Raw genomic sequence first — 9,496 nt, 5'->3', positions numbered from 1 at the left:
AACTATGCAAAATAGTGGAAAGTTTGTTTAGCGTTCCCGAGGCGGCGCTCCTACGCCTTCTTGTTTTTCACCATGCCTGTCTGTCTTGGTCTGTCACTGATAAAACTTCCTTTGTCACGAAGCAAAATCCCTTGCGCTGCCGCAGGCTGATGCCGGCTTTGCGCGCTTATCTACTCGGATCACAGGCCCTGAAATTTTCTGAGTGGGGCATCCCCCCTCTATCCCCTCCGCATTTAGGTATTGTTTTGACCCCCCTGTTCGCAGTCCGCATCGGTACGCACTTCTGAAATTGAGGACTATACTGTAGAAGCGCCCGGACAGCGTGGCGAGATCGCAGCTGCTTATCCTTTTGTTTCCTATAATTTTCTGAAGTTTACAAGCACGTGATATTATTGGAAAGTAATCGTAGAAGTAAGTGCCTGAACAAAAAACGTGCACGCATTTTTTTCTTCTCTAAATACTCCAGAAAGAAAAATATCAGTAAAATAATGGCTGCCCCAACCGAAAATATCGTTTTTCTGTTAGCTATATGTCTACCCGACAATCAGTATGTTCTTAGACTATTTCAGTCCGCCTCCGTCTTTATGTTTGGAAAAATGCAGCAAGTATGAAGCGAGCGACACGTTGAACGAGATCCCCAGTGCGCCACAGAACTAGCGCCCAGTCACGGCTAAGATGTAAGCGAAACGGCCCTTGAAGCCCAACAGGCAAGCTGACAGACACACGTCGTAGAAGTGGGTGCAGCGTTCGCGACTCGCGAGCAGTGACGTAAGGCGAAATGTCCGCCGGCACGCGCCACATAGCGGATCAGTGCCTGAACTAAGCGTCCCTACCCATAGCCTCCTTTATAACGGCTTGTGCCTGCTCAGTGCCAGAAATTCCGCCGTTCTCTCTAGTGGCGCCCTAATCCCAGGTTGTCCTCTGTTGGCGAGGGCACAGTCAACATTTGTCTACACACCTGGCAACAATGAGTGGTTTAAAAAGAAGTTGTCAAGGCTCCTTTCAAACAAAAAATACGGGTTGTATAAAGGTGACTCTGGCTCTAGCATTGACGGACAACTCCTGTTTGAACAGAAAAGGTATTGAAATTCACGAGGCCAGAAATAAAGCCATCTAGCTAGGGTGATGCCAGAACTTAACAGTAATTATAAAAGAGATGGTCTTTCTCGGGCTATATATATCTTGTTCGTTCATAAATAATTTAACGCAAAGGATTTTTTTCTGCGTTTCCCTCGATTCAGCAAGAAATGTTACGGGTGAGTTTACTAGTGGGTTTGTGACCCACTGGGAATTGATCGGTTATTCGGTATGTGATTGGTGAGGGAAGAATGAATGTACCGGGGAGAAGTAGCGAGAGGAACAAGCTAAGTGCATGCTGAATGTTTATCCTAAGCTTATATAGGGGCTCTCAAATACTGAGCATCGCCTTGAGCTAAAGCTTGAAGTCGTCATTCTTTGCGCAGCAGCCAGGCATTGCCGATTACCGCGTCGTCAATATATCTACTACATGCGCGATAGCAACATTTCCTGGAGCAGCAGCGACGGAGAAATAGGGAACGGATAGAGGACGGTGGGCGAGTACCCTTTCGGGGACCCTAAAAAATATTAGCAGCTGAACAAGACTGAATGGACTCGTAAGTAAAAAAGGGGAGCTCAACTGTTTGGACTTCTTGAAACAAAATGTAATTAGTATGACTCAATTCACGTATCAGCGGAAGAAAAGTGAACTGGCTCTTATCGCAGTGACAACCATTAGGTCATGTAATACATTTTGTTGGGAAACTGCCCTAGCGAACCCAGAAGGCGAGCGTGCAGGCGGAAACAGTACACTGAACGCAGTTTAGTAGTTCTGCGACGCCACCCATAAAGCTTTGGTCTTTAATACTGGCTCATGAAGTTCAAGCTCGCCGTTTTGCGGAAATTTGCAGCTGGAACACGCCTACGTGTAGCAGACGACGCCGAAGTGCGTTTCAGTTCACCTCCGCCTGAAACAGTAGTTCCTATCGGCATGGCCATGGAAAAACCTGGGAACTTGGCGCCCCCACAGTGAACGGGCTGCTGCAATGGGTTTCGGGGCGATAGAGCAGGCACAGTAGGTTATATAGGAGGCTATGCCCTACCCTTCCCATTGAAAAGCGCGCGACGCGTCAGGCAATGTTAATACAGGCGGCGTTGCCTAGGGAAACAGACCATATTTTCCTGCATCGGCGAAACCGAATTCGGTGTTGCTTAGCCTGAATTCTTCAAGTTCGCGTCGCTAGACGATTGCGACTGGGAAATGCAAGCGGGTTTTACAGCAGCTGCAGCATTGTCATAGCTTTGGTGCACAAGGCAATTATGTACCGAGTGCAAAAGATAACTTCGAGACGCTTACCTGTAGCGGGCATTTTTATTTTGCAGTTGTCATCAGCAACTACTGCGTTTTTTCTCGTCTGTTAAACATATACATATTCATTACACTTAGGAATCCACTTTTGCTATTGTCACTAATTTTTGTGTTACTGTTAACGCGCTTGAAAGCTTTCATTGGACGTTATTACCTCGCATGAATCGTATGCAACACAGCGTATCAAGATAACCTCGCCGAGAAGCGTGTGCACGGCCATCGCGCTCGCCGCTCCTTGCCATTACCCGCCGCTCTATTAACCCAAGGCGATTTTCTTATAATTAACATCGATATTTTCTCCCTTGGCACCGTCTAAAGGACCCACTGACTGCCATGACTTGTGTTTCGGAAATATAAAACTGTTCGCAGACATATGCGCGAAAGGGCAACGACGACGCCATTAGGGGATTAACGACGCAGCAGAGAGACTAACTGCATGCGTTTCGTCTTCCCGTTACTCCTTATAGATCGGCGGGGACGAACAGTTAGTCCGAATTTATGCACATGGCACGTACTCTGCCGCAGATACTCCCTTTGAAGATGAACGGTCACCCGCGAAGACTAACGGCTGTATTTTAGTCCCTATTTTAGTCCTTTTTGCCTAAGAGTGTACGCTCGGCTGCTTAGGCAACGGCGGAGCAAGTAAGTCCGCTCCAACTCTACTCGAAGAAACAATCCCTCCGCAAGCGACCGGCTCAGCGGACACCGCCGGCGACGCCACTCCCGGCAACTGATATCAAAATTGTCCTACGTCCCCGAGGCGGCCTTACCCTTGCGTCACTAGCCCAGGCTACACTTGCCGACGCCATACACGTTCAAGCTCACGTTTCGCCGAATCGTGAAGACCAAGTTCGAGTGCAACAAACCGCTAACTACATCGTCATTAGCACCCCATCGGAGGAACGTGCCCACAAGTACACAAGTATGACCTCCTTGAGGGTCCGCGGGAAGCAATATGAGGTCTCTGCTCACGTAGCAGTTCCATCCAACAGCGTACTCGGTGTCATATTTAATATCCCAGAAGACGACACGCCTGAGCAAGTGTTCGACAGCATATGTAGCTACAATCCGGACGTTCACATTCTTGACGCTAAGCGGCTGAACTCGTCAAACATGGCCCAGATCCTGTTTGATGGTCAAAAAGTCCCCTTTTGGATTCGGTATCTGTCTTCGCTCTACCGATGCAAGCCGCTTCGCCGCAAGACGGAAGCGTGTTATGCCTGCTGGTCCACGGGACACCGACAAGATGTGTGCCCCAATGCTCAAGTCGCCCCCCGCTGCCCCCGTTGCGGTGGTACTAACCCCGCCGAACCCCACGACTGCTCCCCACGATGTATAGTCTGTGAAGGCCCCCACATCACCGGATCGGCTGACTGCCCACGTCGATATCAACCACAACGGCGCGCACCTACATACGCCCAAGTTGTCACAACGGGTGCTCCAGCCTTATCAAACCAAGGACAAAGCGATAGACAGCAGTTTCCACCACTGCTGAAAACCGGGCCCGCCGGCCGCCAAGGTCTCCTCAAGGGATCCCCCTCAAGCCACCAGCCGGTCAACCACAAGGACTTCATGCCAAGCATAAGCATGCGCCTGCAGGTGAACAAAACGCCACCCCGGATCACCAGGTGAGCTGCCCGGTAGCTCCTGCCAACTGCTCGTCAATTAATGAATATCCTTCGGGAACTGAATATCCTTCGGGAACTCAATCCTATCCGGGCTGAAATCTCCCTCCTCCGCCAAGAGAATGCGGCTCTGCGACAGGAAAACCAAGCTCTCAAGTCGCTAATATCCCCTAGGCAAGAGGATACCAATTCTCCCACCCCTCCTCCCCCTAAACGCAAGGCGGTCTCAGACGACTCGCCCTCCTCTGAATCGCCCCTTACACCAGACGAACAAGTCCAAAACCAAATTACTGAGGTTGAGGTATCCTGCATGCAGGCGCTGACGGAGCAAAAAGCCGAATGCTCGAATATTCATCAAGCCCTGCACGCCGGCATATCCAATGTCCATGCTAACGTAGAGCCCTTACGCTTAGAATTGCGCAACAGCGTTCAAGAGCTCGTGAACGAAATTAATACCCTCTGCAATCCTAATCCGGCCCGCATCCTAAATTATGACATCTCCAGGGAATAAGAAGGACCCGCGGCACATTCGGGTCTGGCAGTGGAATTGCAGGGGGTATCGGCGAAAACGACAGGCCCTGCAACTTCTAACCCAGGCGACGGAAACTCCCCCTACGGTAATTGCGTTACAAGAAGTAGGCTCATTAGTTAAGCTCCCTGGCTATAAGGCATTTCAGGGTAACGGCAACCTCACAACAGCAGTACTAGTACATCGCAATATTCCTGCTGAACGCACACAGTTTGATGGAATGGCTGTTCCTCATGATTTGGTGACTCTCTTTCCGAGCAAAAGAGACGCTGAGTGGCTGTACATCCTCAACGTGTACAGCAGTCCGAAGGAAACAGGGCATACATTTAATCTCCTCTTCTCTTTTGCTAAACAGACGGTAGGACCCCATGCGCTTATCATAGTAGGCGATTTTAATGCGCCACATACAGCCTGGAGATACCACCATTGTACTCAAAAGGGCAGAGTTCTCTTGGATCAGATTCAAGCACATCGGCTTACTACAGAATCGGACCCGTTGATTCCAACTAGGATAGGCAATAGCGTGCAGCGTGATTCATCACCCGATCTCACCCTCACTTATCACGTCAAACACGCATGTTGGGCATCCACTCCTGACACATTAGGAAGTGATCATTTCATCCTCCAAACGGACGTGACAGTAGCCAGTTTCGTGCGCCGCCGCCCTCGGCAGGCCTTTTTACCGAATTGCGACGACTTCCGGCAAGTACGCCAAACTCTCGATCCCCCCGAAATTAGTACTTCTCGATTAGACAATTGGGCTCAACGAATTCTTAAAGATGCGCGGCACACAAGTATCGCGCTGGATCCGGAAATTCCTTCAGATGTGGTTGATTCCCACCTACAGCATTTGTGGGCTGCATATCGCAGTATACAACGTAGATGGCGCAAACAGAAACACAACAGAAAACTGCGCTCTAAACTATCTCGCCTCAATGCTGAAATTGAGCAGTACTCCGCCCAGCTTGCCCAAGATCAGTGGCATGAAATCTGTAATCAAATGAAGGGAAACCTCGGAATGAAACGCACTTGGTACCTCCTAAGGCATCTATTAGACCCCTCTCGTGCGAAGACCGAGCAGACCCATCGGCTTACAATGGTCACACAAAATTTCCCGGGTACCAATGAAGAACTACTAGACAAAGTTTGCTCTCTATATGTGCCCAGTGGTGACACCCAACAGCTCCCACTATATAAAGGACCACCCAATGCTGATCTTGATGCAGATATTACAGAAGCAGAGGTACGCAGCGCCCTCCTTGCTCTCCGCCCCGGGTCAGCCCCGGGGCCGGATGGAATAACCAATAAGATGCTCCGTAACCAGGACGACTGCTCAATATCGGCTCTCACAGATTATTTTAACCACTTTTGGAAGCTCGGTTATCTCCCCCAGGCATGGAGGCACGCCCAGATCACCCTCATTCCGAAACCAAGGAAGCCTCTTACCATCGATCACCTCAGACCCATCTCACTCACCTCATGCATAGGTAAAGTCATGGAGCACATCATCCTCTCTTGCCTCACGCTCCACCTTACATCTCCTGATGCTCTTCCGCATTCAATGATTGGCTTTAGGCCCGGGTTATCCACCCAGGACGTCCTGCTCCAATTATCTCGAGACGTAATAACACCTACTACCAAGCGCGACACAGCAGCAATATTGGCTCTGGACCTTACAAAAGCCTTCGATCGGGTCTCGCAGGCCGCCATCATGCGCGGTCTAGAATCGATGGCCCCTGGGGAACGCACTTACAACTACGTGCATGCGTTCCTCACGTCGCGCACGGCGTTTCTCCAAGTAGGAGATCTCAAATAGAAAATTCTCACTCTTCCTTCTATTGGTACCCCTCAAGGGGCCGTATTATCACCCCTACTCTTTAATTTGGCCATTCTAAATATTCCCAAACGCCTAGAAGTAATACCCCACCTTCACTACAGTCTCTATGCGGACGATATAACGCTATGGGTAACAGGTGGTAGTGACGCACAAATCGAGGACACCTTGCAGCAAGGGGCCCAAGCAGTTGCCGAAGAAGCTTTGCTGGCAGGCCTTGCGTGCTCTCCCGCCAAATCGGAACTCCTCCTTCTACCATCTAAATTCGGATCGCGAAGACCCCAAACATCGCAGTTTTCATAGATGGTCACCTGATCCCAGAGGTGCCTGCCCTTAAAGTGCTAGGGCTGGTAATACAACGCAACCGAGGCAACACACAATACATCTCAAAATTAAGCTCCCATGTAAATCAAACGATTGGACTCCTTAAACGAATTTCCGGTTGAAATCATGGGCTCAAAGAACAGGAGAGACTACGGCTCGTACAGGCGTTTGTCATCAGCCGGATTACTTATTCCCTCCCCTCCCTTCGAGTCACCAATGCGGATCTGGCGAAAGTTAATAATCTAATTAGAAAGGCATACAGGGCAGCACTGCAAATTCCCCAGAATGCACCCACTGCCAGACTTGAACACCTAGGCCTCCACAATACGGCTCAGGAGCTGATTGAAGCCCATGACATCAACTAACTCCGCCGACTTTCCACTACATCCACTGGTGAGCACATTCTAAAACGTTTGGGTATCCGCGCACCAGAGATCTCCGACCCGAAGGTCCCCATCCCAAGAACCACCCATGCCTGTCTCCGCGTTCGTCCCCTCCCACAGAACATGCACCCCGAGTACCATAGGGCTCGCAGGGAGGAGCGAGCGCGAGCACTGGCGAAGAAATTGCCCATCCGACCAGACATCATGTATGTCGACGCGGCAGAATACCGCCATCACGAAGGCTATGCCCTCGCAGCCATCAGCAGCCCGGGTAGCCCCATGTTACCTCTCTTACCGTGCGTACCACCTCCCCAGCGGCGGCGGAGGAGGCTGCAATAGCACTTGCGTTAACGACCCGGCCTACTCCAACAATTATAATCACAGATTCGAAAACGGCCATTCAAAATTTCGCCCGTGGGTCAATTTCCCTCGTGGCATCCAAAATCCTCTCCAAAAGTCGAACTCATTTGGACCCCGGCGCACACTGGTCTGGTAGGGAACGAGGCGGCCCACAATGTGGCACGAGGGCTCACTATCCGTGCCGGGGCTAGCCTCACCCCCTACCATGGTGTCCGATCCGCGAGGGACCAACTTATCACCCACCTATCACGACATCGTCGTGCATTACCGCCTCGCCCGCCGCCATTATCCCCCCGCTCATCCAGGGCTCACCAACTATCAGGAACGCCTCTGGCGACTTTTGCAAACGAATATCCTCGCTTGTCGGGCAGTACTGCATCGCATCTACCCCGAACAGTATCCCTCACCGAACTGCCTCCTCTATGGCGCCCCCGCCACACTTGTCCACTCCATGTGGGCATGCCCCCAAGACCCCTTCCAGTGATGAGCAGTGGGAGCGTGCGCTGGGCAGCTCGGACCTGGACGTGCAAAAACTCCTGGTCACAAGAGCTGCCACCGTCGCCGCTAGACTCCAACCGGTGGCCACCACGCATTGCTAAACCACAAGCCTCAATAAAAATGTTTCTCTTTCTCTCTCCTAGCAGCCTACGCTTCAACGAAAATTCAATAGAATTCAGATGCTTGCCGTCGGACAGAATGCAAATACCCCTGTGACAGTATTTTAGGGAACGTGTGTCACAGTTTGTTGAAGTTCAGAGAGAGAAGAACTCTCCACAAGAGTGGTTGTCTAAAATTGAACCCCTAACATACGCTTAGGGAATTTTAAATGACAACACCGGCCCTGGGGGGCATGGTGGCATCACTGTGGTTTTTTTCTTTGTCATTTTACGTGGTGCCTGGTATTGCTGTCCGAGATTGGTAATAAAGAAAGAAAAAAAGTTCACAGCACAGTTGGGAGCGCGTTTCGTACCTCCCGTTGCGGCGACAGAGTTCGTGGCTCGAATCCCGGCGCAGCCGCATGACAGTCGAAGTTTTTCTAGCGACGTTATTTTCGTGACGGATATGACGTCAGTGAGGAGGTCTTGGAGGACCCCGGCATAAAACACTTCCGTGTTAAAATGCAGATTTGGACTAAGTAACGCCTATAATCGTTATAATAGCCTAGATGGAGATAATTGATCGAACAGAATTTACAAAAACCGAGAATAAGAAAAACAGAAAATATAAAATTTTCCCAAAAATGATATGACAAAATAAAACATGAGCACATTTTGCGTCCCCCCTCCTCAAACCCCAACAATAAACAAAAAAGACCGTGAAAAAACTTTCTAACCATGCATAAAAAATTCCGAAAATGGCGAAAATACGTGTAATGCACTGCATTTCAACAAAAATGCAGGTTTGGCAAAAAATACCTGTAATGGCTATAATAGCGGAAATGAGATAATTTGGTCGAAACAGTTTTGGAAACCCATAAAATACGAAAAATAAAAAAATAAAATTTTTTACAAGAATGATCTGGCAAAATCAAAAATAATTATTATACATCCCCACTCAAAACCCAAGAATAAACAAAAAAAGAACCCACAAGAACCTTCAAAATACGAATAAAAAAGGGCGAAAATGGCGAAAAACTATGTGTCGCCCTGCCATTCCACAAAAATGCAGATTTGGCAGAAAACACCCGTAATCGTTTTAACAGGAGATTATTGGTTGAAAAAAATTTGAAAAGGCAAAAATAGGAAAAATGAAAAATAAAATTCTTGCACTAGTTATCCTACAAAATCAAAAATATGCATTTTATACATCTCCCCCAAAACCGGAGAACAAACAAGGAAGTACGCGAAAAGAACGAAGGAAATACGAATAAAAAAAGGACGACCAAAGTGGCCAAGAGCTGTGTAATTACACCCTGCATTTTCACAAAAACGCAGATTTGGCGAGAAAACGCGTGCAATAGCTATAATAGCGTAAATGGGGATAACTGGTAGAAAAGAATTTTTTAAAAATAACAAAAATAGAAACTATAATTTTCTCCCAGAAAATGAACTGACA

This window comes from Haemaphysalis longicornis, unplaced genomic scaffold (assembly GCF_048455015.1).
Source record: "Haemaphysalis longicornis isolate Haplotype H1 unplaced genomic scaffold, Haemaphysalis longicornis Haplotype H1 scaffold_4, whole genome shotgun sequence".
In the NCBI taxonomy this organism is placed as follows: Eukaryota; Metazoa; Arthropoda; class Arachnida; order Ixodida; family Ixodidae; genus Haemaphysalis; species Haemaphysalis longicornis.
This window is presented reverse-complemented; position numbering follows the sequence as displayed.